Source organism: Mustela erminea, chromosome 1, assembly GCF_009829155.1.
Source record: "Mustela erminea isolate mMusErm1 chromosome 1, mMusErm1.Pri, whole genome shotgun sequence".
Lineage (NCBI taxonomy): Eukaryota > Metazoa > Chordata > Mammalia > Carnivora > Mustelidae > Mustela > Mustela erminea.
The window spans coordinates 93,582,139-93,605,064 of record NC_045614.1 but is presented as its reverse complement, the minus strand read 5'-3'; the positions used below and the strand labels follow the sequence as shown (position 1 = coordinate 93,605,064).

The 22,926-nt window shown below is 37.5% G+C and overlaps 1 protein-coding gene across 5 annotated transcripts in view; it reads left to right on the top strand.

The window, feature by feature from the left end:
* The window catches only part of MSL2 (MSL complex subunit 2), a 41,093-nt gene that overhangs the window by 13,696 nt on the left and 4,471 nt on the right, over positions 1–22,926 (top strand). Inside the window, exon 1 of one of the 5 annotated variants that reach the window (XM_032333843.1) lies at positions 21,421–22,606. The exons of the other annotated variants lie outside the window; for them this stretch is intronic. The gene's annotated coding sequence lies outside the window, so the exon portion shown is untranslated. Of the gene's footprint in view, positions 1–21,420; positions 22,607–22,926 lie in introns of those variants that run through there. 5 annotated transcript variants of the gene reach the window in all.

Genomic DNA, 22,926 nt, shown 5'->3' with positions numbered 1-22,926 from the left:
ATTTTCTCAATTTGGATAAATAAGTTGATTTCTTTTTGTTTCATTTGGAAGTTGAAGACGTTAGATGAGAGCAGATACTTGTTTTTGAATTTGGGTCCTGGACTTTTTTTTTTTTTTTTTTGGCTTGGTTACAGATTTACTGTGTTGGTGGTCAGTGTTCTCAAATCTGGAGTTCATGTAAACATCCAAATTTAGGGTACTTCCTGGAAAATTGTAAGGTCTGGCAATAATGGATCTATATTCCCTTGTGGCATGGCATCACTGGCTATAGATGAGAGGAGGTTTGTCTTAGGGGTAGAGATATGCCCTCTCCAGATAAGCCTTGTTCCCACCTAACCTTGGTCACATTTACTTATTTTTTAAACTTAGCATCCTTGCCCCCATAGGTATTTGGATCTGTAATTCTCAGGAATGGAAGGTTTTATGAGGTCTCTTATGTCCTAGACACTATCTAGCTTGAGCCACAGAATTCTAATGTTGTTTGGATTTTGAATTACTTTATAAAACCTTACCTGAATCAGAATCAAGATTGTGTTATCTTTTTAAAAAAATTCCTTATTTATTTGACAGAGAGAGAGCGAGAGAGGGAACACAAGGAGGGGGAGTGGGAGGGGGGGAAGCCGACTTCTTGCCAAGCAGAGAGCCGGATGCGGGACCTGATCCCAGGACCCAGGGATCATGACCCATCTGAAGGCAGATGCTAAATTACTGAGCCACCCAGGCGCCCCAAGATTGCTTTATCTTGTTACGCAGTCAGAGAACATTTGTTGGTTCATGGTATTTCTGGTCAACTAAGACATCTTCACAAGTTATTGATAGTGTTGTCCAAATCTCTATTCTTTTTTTTTTTTTTTTAAGATTTTATTTATTTATTAGAGAGGAGAGCCACAAGCACGGGGAGAAGCAGGCAGAGGGGGAGGGAGAAGCAGGCGCTCCACCCAGCAGGGAGCCAGATGCGTGGCTCAATTCCAGGATTCCCCCGATCACAACCGAGCCAAAGGGAGATGAGATGCTCAACTGACTGAGCCACCCAGTGCCCCATATCTTCTCTATTCTTGCTGATTCTCTGTTTCGTCAGTTTTTGAGAAGTGTTGAAACCTCTTATTATGGATTTATCAGTTTGTCTTTGGAGTTCTGTTAGTTTTGTTTCATGTGTTTTGAAGCTCTCTTTTTAGGTGCATACAACAATTTTGAATATATGGAATATGGTTAAAATAAGTTTAATTTTTAATGTTCTGCTCTACTAATTCTGTCATCTGTCCCTTCTGTGTTAGCTGTTCACTGATTTTTCTGCTTATTATGGGTCATATTTTCCTGCTTTTTTTGCATGCCTAGTTAATTTTGATTCAAAGCCAGATACTGTAAATTTTATCTTGTTAATATTTTACCTTGTTGATGGATATTTTTGTAATGTAAGTATTCTTTGTTCTTGGGATAAGGTTAAATTACTTGGGAAGAGTTTGATCCTCTTGAGGCTTGTTTTTAAGCTTTTGTTGGGTGGGACCAGAGCTGCCTTTAGGGGCTAATTTTTTATACTACTAAGGCAAGAACCTTCTGATTACTCTATCTGATTCATCCCTTGTGAATTGGGAGTTTTCTTACTCTTAATGGTGGGAATAGGTACTGCCTCTACGTTATAGTGATTGTTCTCTTTGCTCCTTTCTGGAGGTTCGTTCTTCAGCCTGAGATAGTTTTCTCATACACATGTGCTAATTACTACCCCTTTGTGGAAGACCTGAAAGAGATGTATAACTTTTTTTTTTTTAAGATTTTATTTATTTATTTGACAGGCAGAGATCACAAGTAGGCAGAGAGGCAGGCAAAGACAGGGGGAAGCAGGCTCCCCACTGAGCAGAGAGCCTGGGGCTCCATCCCAGGACTCTGGGATCATGACCTGAGCTGAAGGCAAAGGCTTTAACCCACTGAGCCACCCAGGCGCCCTCAGATGTGTAACTCTTAACTATAGAGAATAAACTGATGGTTACGAGCATGGAGGTGGGTGGCAGGATGGGTTAAATAGGTGATGGGGATTAATGAATGCACTTAGGATGAGCACCAGATAATGTATGGAAGTTTTGAATCACTGTATTATACACCTGAGACTAATGTTTCACTTTATGTTAACTAATTGGAATTTAGAAAAAAGAGACCTATAGATCTCTAGTCCTCTTTCCCTGTACTCTGGAGCAGTCAAGCTGTCTTGGCCTCCCAGCTGTCTTCTAAACTCAAAAATACAAGAATTCCAAACACTAAGTTGCATTCTTTGTTTTTAATTCTATTTTAGCATTCATGAGTTTACAAATAACATAACATCATTTTAGAGTAGTCACCAAAATCCATTTTTAGCATAATTTTAATAAAATAAAATACGTTAGTATCTTATTAGTTAGAAGTCCTTGTTAGTTAGAAGTCATAATTTGTAGACTTTACTAATATGAATTTTATAGTATAATCTTTAATAAAATGCTGATTAATTTTTTTCTTAAAATTATTTCATCACAGGGGTGCCTGGGTGGCTCAGATGGTTAAGCGACTGCCTTTGGCTCAGGTCATGATCCCGGAGTCCTGGGTCGAGTTGCCCGTAGGGCTCCCTGCTTGGCAGGGAGTCTGCTTCTCTCTCTGATCCTCTCCCCTCTCTCATCCTCCCTCTTTTACTCTCTCTCTCTCAAGTAAATAAATAAGATATTTTAAAAAAATTATTTCATCACATTTCCCACTTAAATGATTAGAAGAAACACCCAGGAGTTCTTGTTACTGTGAAATATGGCATCAAGGCAAAAAAGGTGGAAAGTATCTTTAGTGGTTCCTAATTCTAATTCTGTTGTGCATTAGAATTACATGAGAAGGTTTTTAAAAATGTACATTCCTGGAAGTTTCTTCAGAAATTCTGGAGGAGACACATAGGTGATTTAGTATTTACCTTAGGATGATAGTAGTGATGTCTTGGAATACTCCTCATGCCAGGAGCACTTCAATTTTGTTTTAAAAGATTTTTACTTACTTACTTAGTTATTTATTTATGAACTTTAAAAAAAAGAATGTGTGCCAATAAATGTAAGCAATGCTGTGTTAATAAGCAAGTTTCTTGATAGTATTCAGTTTTAAGACATGAATGTATTTTGGGATGACTCTCCAAGAGAACATGAAGACAAACTAGTTTATGCCTTCTGATTAAATGGAACACTAGTTTTGGAAATCTGGAACTGAATTTATATTGATTAATTTGATTAATGTTAGGTTGTTCAGCTTAATTGTGACTGACCAGCCTGTATTATCTTACTGGTAATAATTTAATGTGAGACCAATATTGCTTTGCTAAAATATGAAATTAATGGAATATTACAAAAGTGCTCTGTAACCACAAAACACTATAAAAGTCTCCCGTAAATAATTATTAAGATAAATGACTTCTGACTTTCTCTTTTAAATCTTATTAGAATATGAAATGAGGTATGACTTGAGTTTATGGCTGTGTTGTGGTTCTGAGTGGTTTTATATCATTCATTTAATAATCTGGTGTGTTTGGTTTTTTTAGTTCATAATAGTAGTTGACTGGTGAAGCTTACCTTGTATAAACTATGACATCACTAAGAGCATAAGGAAGTATTTTTCATAGTTTTAGGTTAACCAAAGACATTAAAGTGAAGAAACTGAAGTAAACTCAGAAGTTTAGTAAACAGCATAGCTTGAGTAACATTCATACTTTTAAAATTGCAGGTTTAACTGTTAATTTTCATTTCACAGCAAACTAATTGTATTCCTTTTCTCAAACTGAAAATAGAATTTGTGTTTTTTCAACCCATCATTTCCCTGGCATTCATGTTTAGCTGTCACTGGTATCATTGTAGTACTACTTTAGTTACTTAAAATGATGTAATTGGTACAATGAATTTTTAAATAATTACTTACTTGGTCAAGTGGCTAAGATACTCCATTCTGTATCACCATTTTTTAGTGACTTCTGCATATCTGTCATTATTTCCTTCCTTATTTTTTTTATTAAAATGCATATTTTTCTGTCCTACAAGGGGGCTGATGGTGATCTAGAATGTAGCAGCTTTAATACTGAGAGAACTAAGAATTTCTTTGAAACCTTCATTTGTCATTGGACGTATTGCTATTTTGGGGCATATATTTGCTTTTTTGTTTACTACTAAAATAAATATGTGGAAGTTTAAGGGAACATATTTAAGTGATGTTCAATAAGGTGGCTCGGTGTGTTGAGCCACTGCCTTCAGCTCAGGTCATGATCAGGGTCCTGGGATCGAGCCCCGCATCGGGCTCCTTGCTCGGCGGGGAGCCTGCTTCTCTCTCTGCCTCTGCCTGCCTCTCTGCCTGCTTGTGATCTCTGTCTCTCTCTCTCTGTCAAATAAATAAATAAAACCTTTAAAAAAAAAAATTTAAAGACCTGGATTAAGAATCTGTACTAAGGAAAGTGGTGCTGTCTTCTTAGCACCAACAACAGCTTCTTAGCTGTTGTTCTCTGATCTCAAATTCATCTCTCTTTGACTTGAGCTCATTATTCTTTATAGTGGCACTCATGCTCATGAATTTTGCCTAATGAAAAGATTTTTAAGAGGTTTAGACTTTATCGTATGCCTGCAAAAACTGTATTTGGTGCAGGTTTTTTGCAAGACTAAAAACAGGCTTTTTAAGAACAGTTGTAGGGATGCCTGGGTGGCTCAGTCAGTTGAGTATATGCCTTTCTCTTAGGTCATGATCCCAGGGTCCTGGGATTGAGTTCTGCAGCCGGCTCCTTGCTCAGCAGGAATCCTGCTTCTCTGCCTGCCACTCCCACTGCTTGTGTGCGCTCTCTCTGATAAATAAATCTGTAATGAAAATAGGAAAACTCTTTAAAAAAAAAAAAAGTGTAATTGTTCAGAACAGTTCATGCCCTTATGCTCATTGCTAAGTGATACATACGATCTTTTTGTAGTGTTGTTTTTGTTCTTAACTGAATTCAAAGATTATTTTCTTGTATATATCTAGGAGATATCTTTCTAGATATTGTTTGAAAACATATTTTACATCTTTAATTTTGGGTGTAATTTTGGTGCTGTAATTCAGAGATGTAAAAAAGGTTTGAGAATCCTTTTTTAAATGGGAGTGGTGGGCTCTGGCACAGTGCTTGGCAGTATAGCTGGGCCTCAGAAATTATTTGCTTAAATGATTGAGGAAAGGGAAATGCTTTCTTGACTGAAAATAGCCTAAAAAATTAACTCTTCATTTGGAAAAGGTAGGGAATGGAGTATTTAAGATATTTAAATCTGTGGGTTGAATTATGGAAGGATTATTGTTGCCCTCTGTCAGACTTTTGACACTGGGAGAAGTATATCCTCTCACCCTACATGTACCTTGATACTGCTTTTGGAGACTGAATCTAGGCTAAACCATCTCATCCTAATTATAAGAATTTAATACATATATATTTACTTATTTTGTACATACATGCTACACATATTCACACATTTAATATATACATAGAATTGTCAGTTAAGGTTTCTAATGCTGTAAATTCTTAGACCAGTATGTAATAGGCTGAGCTTTTTCGTTGGAATCTCTTTACAGAGAAGATAGTACAATGTTTTATATAGCTTATGTGTTTACTTGGAACATTTAAGATTAACTTTAGATACTGAATTTGGTGTATAGAGAATCCAGGCAGGACTCCTGGAGCTCCAGTTTCTGTGCGGTAAGGATTTCCTGACCCTCACAAAATATGTTGAGCATCCATCCTGCCTTTGCCTTTCCTTGGCTCCCCTCTCCTCCCCATTATTGCCAGTACCCATTCCTGTTTCTTCTTTTCCCCAAAAGGTTTTACATCTTATGGTTAATTATTGATTGCTATGGCCCAATTTCAGTGATCATTCTTTTTGATAAATGGAAGGAAACTGAAATTGTCTTTATGGATGCTGTGGACTTAATAGCAGAAATAGGGATGGTGCTGGATCCGTACAAAGAACTCTAGGTTGGGAATCAATAGATTCTGTTTCTATTCCTTACTGCCAGTAACAAGCTATGTAATCTTATGAAAGTCTGTCTTGGTTAAAACGAAGCAAGTTGATTTCCAAGGTCACTCCCAACTCGAATGTGCTTTTTTTTTTTTTTAAAGATTTTATTTATTTATTTGACAGATCACAAGTAGGTGGAGAGACAGAGAGAGAGGAGGAAGCAAAGCAGGCTCCCCACTGAGCAGAGAGCCTGATGAGGGGCTCGATCCCAGGGCCCTGGGATCATAACCTGAGCCAAAGGCAGAGGCTTTAACCCGCTGAGCCACCCAGGCATTCCTCTAACGTGCTTTTTGTGATTCATTCATTGTACATTTATTAGGTGCTTGCTTATGTGCCAACAGTGGTTTAAAGATAAAGAGATAAATAAGTTTCTGGCCTTGAGTAAGTGAGACCCCCTGAATGGTGACAATATAATGTGATAAGTGCTATAATAGGAGAATGTGATAAGTGCTTTTTGAACAAACTGGGGTAAGGGTTAAGGATGGCTTCCTCTTGGAGGTCATATTTGAGGAATTCTTAAAAGAATAGTTTATTCTTCAAGGAAGGAAGAAGGAATGTTCTAGGAAGAGCACTAAACAGAGGAATGAGTAAGCATTGCGTGTTTTGGAATGGTCAGTGGTAGGTGAGAATGGAGTATGAAGTTTGTATGGAATGGAATGGGGTATGGAGAAAGCTTAATGGTATGGGGAGGTTAGGTGGAGGTGACATTCTGAAAGGCCTTTTATGTCATTCCAAAGACTGGATTTTAAAGGCTGCTTGAAGGTGAGTGGTGAGTGGTATGTTTGTGTGTTTGGCAGTGTTTATGCCTTCATGAGGGGTTTTGAGGGGTTTTGAAAAGAAGAAAGACATAATCAGATTTGTGTTTTAGAAAGATTATTTGGTGATAGTGTGGAGGGTGGACTGATTGGAGCAGATGAAGTTGAGGCAGGAAGAGATAGTTAGAAAACTTGCAGTGTTTGGGGTGAGGAATGATCAGGGTTCAACTAAGGCAGTAGTCATGGGAATAAAACTTGAAGGGTGACTTAGAAACTAAATGCATTGAGACTCTGGAGATTGAATGTGGAATTCTGGTGAAGAGTCTAGATGGTTTCAAGCTTATGTGGTTTGATTTCTGGGTGAATAATGTCAATATCCAAGAGAATAAGGATGCAGGAGGAGGAGCAGGTTTTTAGGTGAGGGTTTAGGGGAAGTATGTTTATATTTGCTCATGTTAAGTTTTAGTTGTCTGTGAGTAATCAAAGGAGACATGAAATTCCTAGTGGGCAGTTAGATATGTGGGTCTGGGGTCAGCAGAGAAGATTAGAGCTGCATGTAAAGATTCAGAAGTCACCAGTTTACGAGTGGTAATTGTACCAATTTATGTGCAAATCACTCTGGAAGGAATGTATGGCACAACTTTTAATTGGGGGTGTCATATCTTTAAAAAAGGTTCATGATCCCATGAAATTCTGTGCAACAGTTTGTGTCTTTGCATATATGTATAATTGGATTCTCAAAGGGGTCTGTGACCCAAGATTACTGTGGAATACTGGAATGGAGTAAGAATGATCAATCTTAATACAGATACATGGGGAATCCTGAAATTAAGGAGAAGACAGAGGAAGAGGATGTAAAAAAGGTGGAGGAGACAAGTGTTGGGGGAAAAGGGAAGAGAGCATTTTAAGGAAGAGTGATCAACCAGAAATGCACGTTGGTTTGGGATTAGCAATTTTTCCTTCTATTAAAAGACGAAATCTAGGGAAAAATAGTTTAGTGTATGAATAATTGGAGGGTAAATTGTTATAGGGAAGGAAGGTTGAAGGTGGAAGTGAGAAGGTATGTTGAATACAGTTAGGTGGGTAACTGAAAGGATTGGAGCCAGAGGCAGTAGAGGATGGGAGAAGAAAGAAAAAAAGGGTGTGTGTGTGTGTGTGTGTTGGAGGGGGAGTGGATGTGGGGAGAACAGGAGGTGGAGAAATGGGGAGAATATTTAAGTATTAAAGCCTGTGGTATTTTGAAAATATGAGGGGAAGGGGAAACATGCCAAGTATTTATTGGATTTTATTTTGTAACATACAGAAAATTTCAGTGTATAAAATAGGACTTTAATATACTTATCACCTCAACAATTAACGATATCCAACTGTAAGACTTTTGATGCACTCTTATAAATCTTGCTGTAAAATCTTAGAATCATCAAATTTTAGAGCTGGAAGGAACTTAGGTATTTAGTCATTTTTTAGCTTTAAGAAATGGAGGACCAAGTCAATTTTAATGGCACTTCATTGTTATTCATTACATTTTTTAAAACTCAAAATTGATGAGATTTGTACAGTTACAGAATTAACTATTATAGTGGATGCCAGGTATGCATTACCCAAATCCCCACTTCAGGATTGAAGGACTTCATTCTCTTAATTATGGGGAGTGTTGCTTCCAAATGTTCCTGGGAATTGCCCTTGGCTTGAAGAGAGCCAAGCCAAGCTCACAACCCTTCTTGGGAGTAGCGTGCATCTAAAGACTAGTCCATTAAAGACCTGGCTCCCTTGCCCCAACGTTCCTAGTTCCTAGCTTCACTCACAGCTTCCAGTGGTGTCTTCTGAGGTCTTTGTTGTGATTATATCCCAGCCTAACTTGTTCGTCCTCTGCTACTTCCTTTCTCTGCTTGTGGTAGTCCTAAGTGTGCCCCAGGTAAACTTCAAGGAGGTGAACTTTAAAATTTTTGATGAGGACGCCTGGGTGGCTCAGTGGGTTAAGCCGCTGCCTTCGGCTCAGGTCATGATCTCGGGGTCCTGGGATCGAGGCCCACATCGGGCTCTCTGCTCAGCAGGGAGCCTGCTTCCCTCTCTCTCTCTGCCTGCCTCTCCATCTACTTGTGATTTCTCTCTGTCAAATAAATAAATAAATAAAATCTTTAAAAAAAAATTTGATGAAAAATTACTGATGAACTTTAAAATTTCTTTTGAGGACGCAGCCTGGGTGGCTCAGTCAGTTAAGTGTCTGCCTTCCCCCTCTGGTTATGATCCCAGGATCCTGGGATTGAGTTCCTCACGGAGCTCCCTGCTTTTCCCTCTGGCCTCCCCACTGCTCACGTGCACGTGCTCTCTCTCTAGCAAAAACGAAATCTTTAAAAAGAATAAAATTTCTTTTGATATATAATGGATTTCCTAGACTTTACAGGATTAACATTATTAATTTTTCATTTTTCTGAGACATACCAGGCAAATGTTGATAGAATCATGTGATAATATGATAAAAAGAAATTTAATTTTATAGTGCCAAACATACAGAAAAAAATTGATCATTGGGACATGTTTTAGGATGTAGCAAAAATAGGAATGAATACTTCCTTAAACATGTTGAATAATCTTGGCATTTAGTTAGCTTCCTTCCCCACCCTGTATCATTCATTGCTAGTGTTTCTGCTCTCTTTTTTTTATTGCCTTTTGTAAATTAAAAGTTGACCCCCCCCTTTCCAGATCAAACTCATGTTTTCATTGTTTTTTTTCTTGAGAATATTTTATGGACACATTCTTTCCCCCCTTTTTTGGTCATGCTGTAGAGAATGGAATATACAAATACACTATAAAGTATATTTGAAATAAATATGTTTGGATTGAGTCTTTTTTTATAATAATTTTTTAAAGATTTTATTTTTTTATTTGACATTGACACAGTGAGAGAGGGAACACAAGCAAGGGGAGAGGGAGAAGCAGGCTTCCCACTGAGCAGAGAGCCTGACATGGGGCTCGATCCCAGGACCCTGGGATTATGACCTGAGCCAAAGGCAGATGCTTAACGACTGAGCCACCCAGGCATCCTGGATTGAGCCTTCATACAAAAATCTTGCCCTCATGGTTCAGGAAGGATGTGTCCAGCAGAATCCAAGACTGCATTCCTAAGCAGAATACTTACTTGATTTTCTGTCTGCAACATTTGAGAGTGCCTTTTCAAATTCAAGTGTGCACCTGTCATCAGTCAGATATTTTGTCATTGCTATAAGTTACCGTCCTTTCTTGGATCCAAGAGCTTTGGAGCAATGTGATTTGGCTGGCAACAGTATTCTTACTGCTCTTATTTAATTTATTTATTAAAGAGTTTATTTATTGGGGTGTCTGTCAGGGCAGCTCAGTTGGTTAAGTGTCTGCCTTCAGCTTGGGTCATGATCACAAGGTCCTGGGATCAATCAAGCCCCACATTGGGCTCTCTGCTCTGCAGGTAGCCTGCTTCCTCTCCCTTTGGTGCTCCTCCTGTTTGTGTTTGCTCTTTTCCTCATTCTTAAAAAAAAAAAAAAAGATTTGATTTATTTGTCAGGGGGCATAGGTGGGGAGAGTGTGTGCACAACCTGGGGGAGGGGCAGGTGGAGAGAGAAGCAGGCTCCCCATTGAACAGAGAGCCTGATATGGAACTCATCACAGGACCCTGGGATCATAACCAGAGTTGAAGGCAGATTTTTTTTTTTAAATAGTCATATAATATATTTTTTATCCCCAGGGGTACAGGTCTGTGAATAGCCAGGTATACACACCTCACAGCACTCACCATAGCACATACCCTCCCCAGTGACCATAACCCCACTCCCCTTCTCCCAACCCCCCTCCCCCAAACAACCATCAGTTTGTTAGTGAGATTAAGAGTCTCTTACGGTTTGTCTCCCTCCCAATCCCATCTTGTTTCATTTATTATTCTCCTACCCCCTTAACCCCCCATGTTGCATCTCCACTTTCTCAATTCAGGGAGATCATATGATAGTTGTCTTTCTCCGATTGACTTATTTCGCTAAGCATGATACCTTCTAGTTCCATCCACGTCGTCGCAAATGGCAAGATTTCACTTCTTTTGATGGCTGCATAGTATTCCATTGTTTATATATACCACATCTTCTTTATCCATTGCTGCTATAAACATTCGAGTGCATGTGCCCCTTCTGATCACTACGTTTGTATCTTTAGGGTAAATACCCAGTAGTGCAATTGCTGGGTTGTAGGGTAGTTCTATTTTAAACATTTTGAGGAACCTCCATGCTGTTTTCCAGAGTGGTTGCACCAGCTTGCATTCCCACCAACAGTGTAGGAGGGTTCCCCTTTCTCCACATCCTCGCCAGCATCTGTCATTTCCTGACTTGTTAATTTTAACCATTCTGACTGGTGTGAGGTGATATCTCATTGTGGTTTTGATTTGTATTTCCCTGATGCCAAGTGATAGGGAGCACTTTTTCATGTGTCTGTTGGCCATCTGGATGTCTTCTTTGCAGAAATGTCTGTTCATGTCTTCTGCCCATTTCTTGATTGGATTATTTGTTCTTTGGGTGTTGAGTTTGCTAAGTTCTTTATGGATTTTGGACACTAGCCCTTTATCTGATATGCCGTTTGCAAATATCTTCTCCCATTCTGTCCGTTGTCTTTTGGTTTTGTTAACTGTTTTCTTTGCTGTGCAGAAGCTTTTGATCTTGATGAAATCCCAATAGTTCATTTTTGCCTGAAGGCAGATTCTTTACCAACTGAGCCACCCAGGCATCCCTCTTCTTGCTTCTATCTTTTTTTTCTAAAAGATTTTATTTATTTATTTGACAGACAGAGGTCACAAGTAGGCAAAGATGCAGGCAGAGAGAGGAGGAAGCAGGCTCCTCCCCACTGAGCAGAGAGCCTAATCCGGGGCTCGATCCCAGGACCCCGGGATCACGACCCAAGCCGAAGGCAGAGCCTTTAACCCACTGAGCCACCCAGGTGCCCCCTCTTCTTGCTTTTAATAAAGCTTCCCTCCCCTTCCCCCTTTGTCAGTAATTCTTCCCGTATATATAACTGTAGACAAACTTAAGGTGATCAATGAAGTTTCTGGGCCATTTGGAAAGGAATAGCTGATGAAAAGTACGTTTTTGTATTCAAATATGATTTTAGAGTCAGTAACATAAAGTGAACCTAGAAAACTTCCTACTGAAGAGCTCTGCTTTTTTGGAGTATTTTGAGATAACGAGTTAGTACTATTTTCTTTAGTAATGATTTTAAAAAACTCTCATGGAATATGATTCCATTTTAGCAAGTAAAGTTTTGTCAATTATTACTTTCTTCCCTTTCTTAGAACTTTGGTACGATTTTCTGATCGCTTTTTATTTTCTGATTAGTTTTGATATGGGTCCATTTGTGGGGAAGGAAATTTAGGTTGATGTGGAAACACATTTAATTAATACAGAGGAATGTATCTTTTATGATACCATTTCTGTTTTATGTAGCTTGCATTATCGGCAGAAGCAGAAAACTGCATCCTTTTGTAGGATGCCACATACTTTACATCTGATGGGTTCTGTGATTTTTTTTTCTTTTTCATTATTTCAGTGAAACTGGTTGAGAGATTATTACAAAGGTTGGTTGTCCCTCCTCTCCTCCCCCAACCAGATATTTTTCTTTTCTTTTCTTTTTTTTTTATTAAAAAAAAAATTTTTTTTTTTAAAGATTTTACTTACTTATTTGACAGAGATCACAAGTAGGCAGAGAGGCAGGCAGGGGTAGGGGGGAAGCAGGCTCCCCGCTGAGCAGAGAGCCTGATGTGGGGCTCCATCCCAGGACCTGAGATCATTACCCGAGCCGAAAGCAGAGGCTTAACCCACTGAGCCACCCAAGCGCCCCCACGGACCAGATATTTTTCTATATATCTGTATATGTATGTAACTATTTAAGTATTTGTGGAATTTGTGTGTCCCTGTGGATTCCTTGAGTGTTTAATATTCTAATTTCCAAGAATGCTTCTTAGAAAACTGTTATGATGGTTTTAGTTATTAACCATGGCCAGCCTGTGTGCATTTTTTACTTTCCAATAGTGGTATTTCAGGATGTTGTTCAGGTGAGTCTTGGCTAATTTTCCTGATCCTCAGGTGTCATCTCAGATACAAGTAAGATTTATGTAAAATTACTTGCATTATTTGAGGTTACTGATTAGTCAGTCTTTGTTACTATAATAGAAGCATTTCCAGGAGTGGGAATTCTGGAGAGGGGATGGTGGTAAATACAGAATGTTTTGGTCTTGATAAATGCTGTTTATGTGCCTATGCCATTTTACTTAGAATTACAAGATCCCCTTTTTTGTCAAATGCAAAAAATTAAGCCATTGAGATAGTTTAATTTCTTAAACCATTTTCTATTTTTTAATTGTTTTCATTTTACTGAAATTACTTTCATTGGGATCATTTCTTTTCCATATAAACTCTAAAACAAGAATTAATGATTTTTCAGTTCCTTTGTTGTTATGTCTAACTTATCTATGTTACATTTAACCTGTTGTAGCTTTTGTCATTGTAGATTTTATTTTATGATCATTATTACTGCCAGTTCCAGTATTCACAGGGTAATGTTTTAGTCATTAACAAATTTTGCTAAACATTTGAGTCATTATCAGTTTTACTTTTTCTTGTGTCCTCCCTCCACACCCCCTACACTTAATTTCCTCCAATAATGTGATGAAAATACTAGTGGAGTTAAATGCTGTCACAGTTAAAATGGAGAAGCAGAAGGATCTTTCTTTGGACGTAAGATCTAATTTACTTGGTAATCTACATGTCAACATAAGATTTATAGTATGTCCACTTTTACCATTGGTATTTTGAAGTGAATGGATTGCCAGTTGCTTTTTAAAAAATTGGGATCAGTTATGTAGAGTTTGCTAAAAGAGTAATGATATTCTTATTTGCTTATGCTAGGGAGAAGTGTGTTTTTGTTTTTGTAATTTTTATTTATTTATTTATTTTTAATAAACATATAATGTATTTTTATCCCCAGGGGTACAGGTCTGTGAATCACCATGTTTTACATAGAGAAGTGCGTTTTTCTCGAATGGAGAAGGGGCAGTCTGATTTGAGACCTAGTTACAGTTCATTTGTTTATTTGTTTTGGCACTTTGGGTCTTTCTCTCAAACTTAAGCTGCTTTGTAAATCTCACAGTCAGTGATTCTTGTCAGTGATAGGGATAAAATGCATGGCAGCTGGTCCAAGTGCCCAAGCTTTGTATATTACTGTAATTATTTGAATGATCTATGTTAAATCTATTTAAAAATGGGGAAATCCTGTGGCTAAAAAGTATGTTTATTGAGAAAAGTATAGTTTATAAAATGTGTTTATGATGGGTGAATTAAAGCCCTTTTCTAGTCCTTTATTTTTTTTTAATTTATTTTTTTTAAAGATTTTATTTATTTATTTGACAGAGAGAGATTACAAGTAGGCAGAGAGGCAGGCAGAGAGAGGAGGAAGCAGGCTTCCTGCTGAGCAGAGAGCCCAATGCGGGACTCGATCCTAGGACCCTGAGATCATGACCTGAGCCGAAGGCAGCAGCTTAACCAACTGAGCCACCCAGGCGCCCTCTAGTCCTTTAAAAGTTAAAGCTAAATATGGCTTATATTATTTAAATTGTTGATTTAGGCGTGATAATGGCATTGTGGGTTACAAAAGAGGATGTACTTTGTAATGATTTATACTGATGAATATATAGAGGTGAGTTGATGTCTGGGACTTGTTTGAAATACTTATAAAAGGATAGATGAAGCAAATACAGTATGGTCTTGATAATTATTGAATCTGGGTGATCTATATGGAGGATAATTATACTATTTTCTCATTTTTTCTGTTTGAAAATTTTATTATAAAAAGTTTCATAAAATTAACATTAAAAAAATCTGATATTAAGTAGCTTAGTAAATTATTAGCAGTTACCTATTCCTGGAATTGCCATTGGGTAATCTAAAACTAAGACTTGGTTCCAAATTATAATTGGCTGATTGGGGATGGGAAAAGTTAATAAGAGGGAGAACAGACAAAGAAATTAGTAACTTTTTTAGGTGAGGAGTAAAAATGAATATTTAGTCTATAGTCTTTTTGTCAATATAGCATCAGTAATTGTTTAAGGCACATAGTATCCTAATTCATTTAGTTACAGGACAGCTTGTGTTATGTAAAGGAAGAAATTCGGGTGATACATTGCAAGCTAAGGATTCAGGGCAATGCAGTGAGAAATTATTTTGTTATAAATTATACATTTTTATTATTTATTTATTTATTTATTTATTTTAAAAGACTTTATTATTTGGGAGAGAACATAGAGGAAGAGGGAGAAGCAGACTCCTGGTTGAGCAGAGAGCCTGACACAGGGCTTGATCCCAGGACCCTGAGATCATGACCTGAGCCAAAAGGCAGACGCTGAACTGACTGAGCCACTCTGGCGCCCCTCAGATGATAACATTTTTAAAGTCTGAAGTCTGAGACTTTTTCTTCTTTTTTTTTGAGAGAGAGTGTGTGTGCGCATAGGGTCCGGGGAAGGGGTTGTTGGTGGGTAGAGTGGGAGAGAGAGAATCCCAAATAGGTTCCATGCCCAGTGGGGAGCCCCTCGCAGGGCTTGATCCCAGAACCCCGAGATAATGACCTCAGCAGAAATCAAGAGCTATTTGCCCAATGGACTCAGCCACTCAGGTGCCCGAAGATACCTTTTTTTGAACAAGTTTTTTTGGTACTTGAATGTGAAACTATATGGAATATGATATAAAATTAATTAAATTTCTCCCCCAATACTGCCCAGTTTTTAACAGTACAGTCCGCGAATGAGTGACACATTTCCCCTTGACTCACATTGCCCATCCATTTTATTTTCTAGGGTAAGATGTATTTTTACAATTCTAAAACTGTTATGTAACATTTCTTAATTTTGCTGGGAGGAGTTTCCTTAGGGACAGACGTACAGTAGATAAATACATGGCTGACAACCACTTCTAAGAAACCCTTGAATCTTTTACTTTCTCCTCCTTTCACTGGAACTGCCTTTATCATGAAGTAAAGAGAACCCTTTGGGAAGCCTTTGACAGTTAAGATGGTTAGCTGAGTGCACAAAACAAGTTTGGTATAGATATCTCTAACGGTGGGTTAAAGTTTCAGATATTTGTGTTGGGGAATGGTTGGGCAGTCCAATAGGTATTGAGGCCAGGTGATGGAAATTCTTAAGAACTCAGTAATGGTGAAGTCTTGAATCAATAAGTGGGAGTTTTTGATATGCTTTGTAGCCTCCAGTTCTCAGTATTAGGCATACTCTCCTAATACCTCAGCGAGAAATACAAAGATGTGTACAGTGTAAAAATTCTTTAAGATGCTTGGTAGTTTAGGGGAAGTTTTGCTTGGAATGACTGGTGAAAAAAAGATCAGTAACAGAATGAAGGCAATCCTTATCACTTAGCTTGTACAATTTCAGATCATTAGGGATTATAAAATGACATTCAAATTATATTGTTTTATTTATTAGCTGCATTTTTTTCTGTAAAGAGAAACTTTTCATCTGTGGGTTACTTGGTATCATTCATATATAGTTAAATCAGAATAAACGGTTGATGCTTGCTCTTTATTTACCGCTTTTCAAACTAATGAGGTGATTGGCATCCTGAAACGGATTTTCCTTCCTTTTTTTATTCTTCCTTTCCTCCCTTCCAACCATCCATGAACTCCGAGATCTGAACTTTATAGATCTACTGCATTCTGTTGCATGCTCAGATTTTCTTATGTTTGGCCAGTAGGAACCTTTTCAGGTTTGCTCCTAGGTCCCTTTAACACAGTCCCGATATTTGATAGTTTCCTTACTTTCCGTTATAACAATGTAATCAAAACTCATCTTGTCTAATTTATGTCACAGATCTGGAATCAGTGATTTGTCTCAGAAGCTGTGAATTCTTTGAACAGGAAATTGTTTTTCAGTGCCATTATCTGAGTTCATTGCTTCTGGGGTTAGTCCTTTGCTTCCAGGCTTTTTCAGTGTGTTGTGCTATGAAATATGCACACTTAAGATGCAAACATGAATTAATTCATACTGATAAATCCAGTTGAAATTCAGAACTACAGGATTTTTTGCTTAGTGTTTTCTATCGTATGACTTCCTTGTTCCTATTTAAAAAAAAAAATCCAGATTCTTAAGGACATCAGCATTTACTTTATTCCACAGTAAACATCATCACCTTCATAGTGACTGTCAGTGTGACTACCACCAATGTGATGACTGAAAAAACAAAACTAGGATGCTAGGATCAGTCAATTTTTTGTGTTATAAAGTTATTTAAAATAGTTAATCTCTGAATGGTTATACCAACAGTTTGATATGAAATTAAGGTTACTTGCTTTGCTTTTCATTTTTAGGGGTTTCTTTTATTTGTTAATTATTTAAAAGATTTTATCTATTTGAGAGAGAGAGAGGGAGAACAGGAGCAGGGGAGAGACTGAGGGAGAAGCGGGCTTCCTGGGACTTGATTCCAGGACCCTGAGACCATGACCCGAGGCAAAGGCAGATGCCCAACCCACTGAGCCACCTAGGTGCCCCTAGGGGTTGTTTAAAAATTTTAGTTTATTTTAGAATTATGTAAAAATACTTACAAGGATTGAGAGTTAAAAGCTACAAAACAAGTTAAACCCAGAATAGTCCTAGCCGAGTCTTTTCCTTTTTACTTTCGTCTAGTCTCTCCTTCCCAATAGTTATTGTTTAACCTTATATTTTATTCTTTTAAGTGCTGCTTCTTTTAAGATAAACATATCTATATATTCATATCCCCTACATCCTGCTTTAAAGTCAAGGGTACTCTAAGAATTCCTATATTAGGTAGAAGGTTGGATTTCATAACTACTGGTGTCTAAGGTGTTCTTTTTTTTTTTTTTTTTTTTTTTTTTTTAAGATTTTAGAGTTGTGCAGCTGTCACCCTGTTACGGTATTAGAACATTTTCATCACTGCTAAAAGTTCCATTGTACCCACTTAGTTAATCCCTGCTCCTGGTTCCCGTCCTAGACAACAACTAGTTCGGCTTTTCTGTCATTTCTAGACATTTTATATAAATGAAATAATCCAATAATGTACTCTTTTGCATCTGGCTTCTTTCATTTAGCACACTTTTGAAGTTAATCATATTGTAGCATGTACCAGTAGTTCTTTTGACAGCTGAACAGTATTCCATTGTATGAATATACTACATTTTGTTTATCTTCTCACTGGTTGGTGGACGTTTGGATTGATTTCAGTTTTTTGTCTGTTCTAAATAATGCAGCTATGCATATTTTACATAAATTTATATGGATATATATTTTCATTTCTCTTTGAGAGATGAAAGCTCCTGCTCCTAGGAGCAGAATTTCTGGTTTGTATGGTAAATTTATGTTTAACACTTTAAGAAATTATTTTTAAGAAACTGCCAAACTTTCCAATCTGATCTATGGTTTTACATTCTCATCAGTAATACAGAAGGGTTCCAGTTTTTCCACATCTTTGCCAGCTGTTGGTATACTGTCCATTTTGAATTTACTCATTCTAATAGGTGTGTAAGCTGTGGTAAAAGTTTTACTTTCCTTAATGATATTGAGCATATTTTCACGTGCTGCTTAGACACCCTTTTTTTTGGTGAAATGTTTATTCAGATCTCTTGCTCACTTTTTTTTCCATCATAAAGATTTTAATTTTCACTTTTTTTTTTACTTTTAAAAGATTTTTTAAGGATATATCATATTGTAAATCATAATTCATATTAGGGATTCTAAGAAATATGATAAAACCCAACTGATTAGATGGTTCTCAGATATTTCCAGTGCTTTTAACGGGTGAAATACATAGTTTCAGTCCCTTGAAAGTACATAAGCTCTATACTAAGCCATTTATATGTACTTTTAGGACTTCTTTTTATATTTTTTTTTCTTACAATGTTACATTAGTTACCATACAGTACATCATTAATTTTTGACGTAGCGTTCCATGATTCATTGTTTGTGTATAACACTCAATGCTTCACGCAATACATGCCTTCCTTAATACCCCTCACTGGGCTAACCCATCTGCCCACCCCTTTTCCCTCTAAAACCCTCAGTTTGTTTCCTGGAGTCCATAGTCGCTCATTGTTTGTCTCTTTCTGATTCCCCTCCCCTTCATTTTTTCCCTTCCTTCTCCTAATGTCCTCCATGCTATTCCTTATGTTCCACAAATAAGTGAAACCATATGATAATTGTCTTTCTCTGCTTGACTTATTTCACTTAGCATAATTTCCTCCAGTTCCGTTGATGTTGATGCAGATACCGGGTATTCATCCTTTCTGATGGCCGAGTAATATTCCATTGTGTATATGGGCCACATCTTTATCCATTCGTCTGTTGTAGGGCATTTGAGCTCCTTCCACAGTTTGGCTGTTGTGGACATTGCTCCTGTAAACATTGGGGTGCATGTGCCCCTTCTTTTCACTACATCTGTATCTTTGGGGTAAATACCCAGTGCAGTTGCTGGGTCAGAGGGTAGTTCTGTTTTTAACTTTTTGAGGAACCTCCACACTGTTTTCCTAAGTGGCTGTACCAGCTTGCATTCCCGTCAACAGTGTAAGAGGGTTCCCCTTTCTCCACAATCTCTCCATCATTTGTTGTTTCTTGCCTTGTCAGTTTTGCCATTCTGACGGGTATAAGGTGGTATCTCAGTGTGGTTTTGATTTGAATTTCCCTGATGGCTAATGATGTTGAACATTTTTTCTTGTATCTGTTAGCCATTCGTATGTCTTCTTTGAAAAAGTGTCTGATCATGTCTTGTGCCCGTTTTTTGATTTGATTATCTGTTTTTGGGTGTTGAGTTTGAGAAATATTTTTATAGATCTTAGATACCAGCCCTTTATCTGTAGTGTCATTTGCATATATCTCTCCCATTCCGTGGGTTGCTACTTTGTTTTGTTGACTGTGCCTTCTGCTGTGCGGAGCTTTTTATCTTGATGAAGTCCAAAAAGTTCATTTTTGGTTTTGTTTCCTTTGCCTTTGGAGATGTGTCTTGAAAGAAGTTGGTGTGGCTGATGGCAAAGAGGTAACTTCCTGCATGTTCTCCTCTAGGATTTTGATGATTCCTGTCTCACGTTGAGGTCTTTTATTCATTTAGGGTTTATCTTTGTGTATGGTGTAAGAGAATGGTCGAGTTTCATTCTTCTGTATATAGCAGTACAGTTTTCCCAACACCATTTATTGAAGAGACTGTCTTTTTTCCACTGGATGTTTTTTTCCAGCTTTATTGAAGATTAGTGACCATAGAGTTGATGGTCCATATGGGTTCTCTATTCTGTTCCACTGACCTGTGTGTCTTTTTTTGTGCCAGTACCATGCTGTCTTCGTGATCATAGCTTTATAATATAGTTTGAAATCAGGCAATGTGATGCCCCCAGCTTTGTTTCTCTTTTTCAACATTTCCTTGGCAATTTGGGGTCTTTTCTGGTTCCATACAAATTTTAGGATTGTTTGTTCCAGCACTTTGAAAAATGCTGTTGGTACTTTGGTCCAAATGGTGTTTAAAATATAGATTGCTTTGGGCAGCATAGACATTTTAACAATGTTTATTTTTCTGATCCATGAGCATGGAATGTTTTTCTGTCTTTCTGTGTCTTCTTCAATTTCTGTCATAAGTGTTCTGTAGTTTCTGGAGAATAGATCCTTTACTTCCTCAGTTAGGTTTATTCCAAAGTATCTTGTGGTTTTTGGTGCTATTGTAAATGGAATCGATTCCCTAATTTCTCTTTCTACAGTTACATTGTTAGTGTATAGGATAGCAACTGATTTTCTGTGCATTGATTTTGTATCCTGCCACATTACTGAATTGCTGTATGAGTTCTAGTAATTTGGGGGTGGAGCCTTTTGGGTTGTCCATATAAATAAAGTATGTCATCTGCAAAGAGAGAGAATTTGACTTCTTCTTTACCAGTTTGAATACCTTTTATTTCTTTTTGTTGTCTGATTGCTGTTGCCAGGACTTCTAGTACTGTACTGAACAGTAGTGGTGAGAGTGGGCATCCTTGTCATTGTTCCTGATCTTAAGGGAAGGGAAGGCTCTCAGCTTTTCCCCTTTGAGAATGATCTTCGCTGTGGGCTTTTCGTAGATGGATTTTAGGAATTTCCCTCTATCCTTACACTCTGAAGAGTTTTAATCAAAGGATGCTGTATTTTGTCAAATGCTTTTTCTGTATCAATTGAGAGGGCCATATGGTTCTGGTCTCTCCTATTAATGTGTTCTGTCATACTGATTGTTTTTTTTTTTTTTTGCCCACTTTAAAAATTGAGTTGTCTTTTTATTGATTTGTAGGAAGTGTTTTTAATATGTCATATTATAAGCCCTTTATCAGATAAGTGATTTGCAAATATTTTTTCCCATACTGTGGATTATCTTTTTCAGTTTCTTTCTTTCTTTCTTTTTTAAAGATTTTATTTATTCATTTTATAGCAAGCACAAGCAGGCAGAGGGGCAGGCCCAGGGAAGAGGGAGAAGTAGACTCCCCATTGAGTAAGGAGCCTGACTTAGAGCTTGATCCTAGGACTCTGGGATCATGACCTGAGCTGAAAGCAGATGCTTAATTGGCTGAGCTACCCAGGCACCCCTATCTTTTTGTTTTCTTAATGGTGTCTTTTGAAGCACACATTTTTAATTTTGTGGAAATCCACTTTATAACTTTTTCCTTTTTGCAGATTGTGCATTGATGTCTCACCTAACACTTTGCCTGGCCCAAAGTCATGATTTTCTCCTGTGTTTTTCTTCTAGAATTTTAAGTCTTATATATAAGGTGTCTGCGGTCTGTTTTGAGTTAATGTTTGTACATATTGTGAGGTAAGGATCTAAGTAGTTGTTGGGTTTTTGGTTGTTTTTTTTTCCTGTTTTTTTTTTGTTTGTTTTTTGTTGTTGTTGTTGTTGTTGTTGTTGTTTTGCATTTGGATATCAAATTGTCCGACGTGATGTGGAAAATACTCTCCCTGTTGAATTATCTGCACACATCACAGCAATCAGTAGGCTGTAAATGTAAGAATTTCTGTACTCTTTGTTCTATATGATTTGTATGTTTATCCTTGGCCATTGCCACATTGTTTTGGTTACTATAGCTTTAAAGATGATTTGGAAATTTGATAGTATAAGTTCTCCAAATCTGCTCTTTTTGAATAATTGTTCTGGCTATACTAGGTCCTCTGATTCCACAAGAATTTTAGAATCAGTAAATTTCTTTAAAAAGACACTGGCATTTTCATAAAGATTGCATTGAATTTATAGATAACTTGAGGTAAATTGTCTTCTTGTTTGTGGCCTGCTTAACGTGGGCTTGTGTAACCTCAGGCTGTTAAGAACTGAGCTTTTTGCCTTCTCCAGCTGGCTAGCCTCTGAGAAGTCACTTTCAGTGATCATGTTTCTGGGGCTCTGCATCATTCTCTGCACTAAATGGAGTGAGCACCCTTCTGTCACAGCATCTTCTGGTCTTCAGGGTAACACTGATGGAACTGAATGGAAGGGGAGAACTGGGCAGCCCCAGACTGGACCACCACAGATTCTCACTGTTGTTACCTGAGAGCAGTTTTTCAAACATATAAATGCTTATCAAATGGTTTTATCTTTGATTATGAAAATGACTCATTTTCTCAAAAGTTTGCAGGTTTATAGTTGCTTTTAAGGGAGAGGGTTTGCTGATTTCACTTGGCTGTGGCCTGAGTTATCTTCTTTTCCATGCCAGAGTCTTACTAACTACATAATTTTGTATGAGAAACAGGTGCTACTTTGAGTTTATTACTAACTGTTTGTCCTGAATTTGGAACCAAGAACCATTGCTTCTTTGTGGAGTTGAGTGGAAATAGTGACTGGATCTAGTTGTTTTCTCTTTCCTGTTACATAATCTACACAGGTCATTTATAATTTGGGAGACCATTTTCAGTTTTATGTGATGTTCTGCTTCGGATACTTGCGGTTTATGACTAGGGTCATTTTGAATTTGTCAGAAGAATTGGGAGTCTGGTAGTATGCCCTTTTTTTCCTTTTTAATACATTTAAACATAATTCTTTGTCCTTGCATTTTGACTTTCTGTAGGAGAATTTGAGTCTTAATCATGTAGTACTCCCTTTTTTCTTTAGATAAATGAACAATAGTTCTTTTTCACCATAACATTTCAGCCTTCT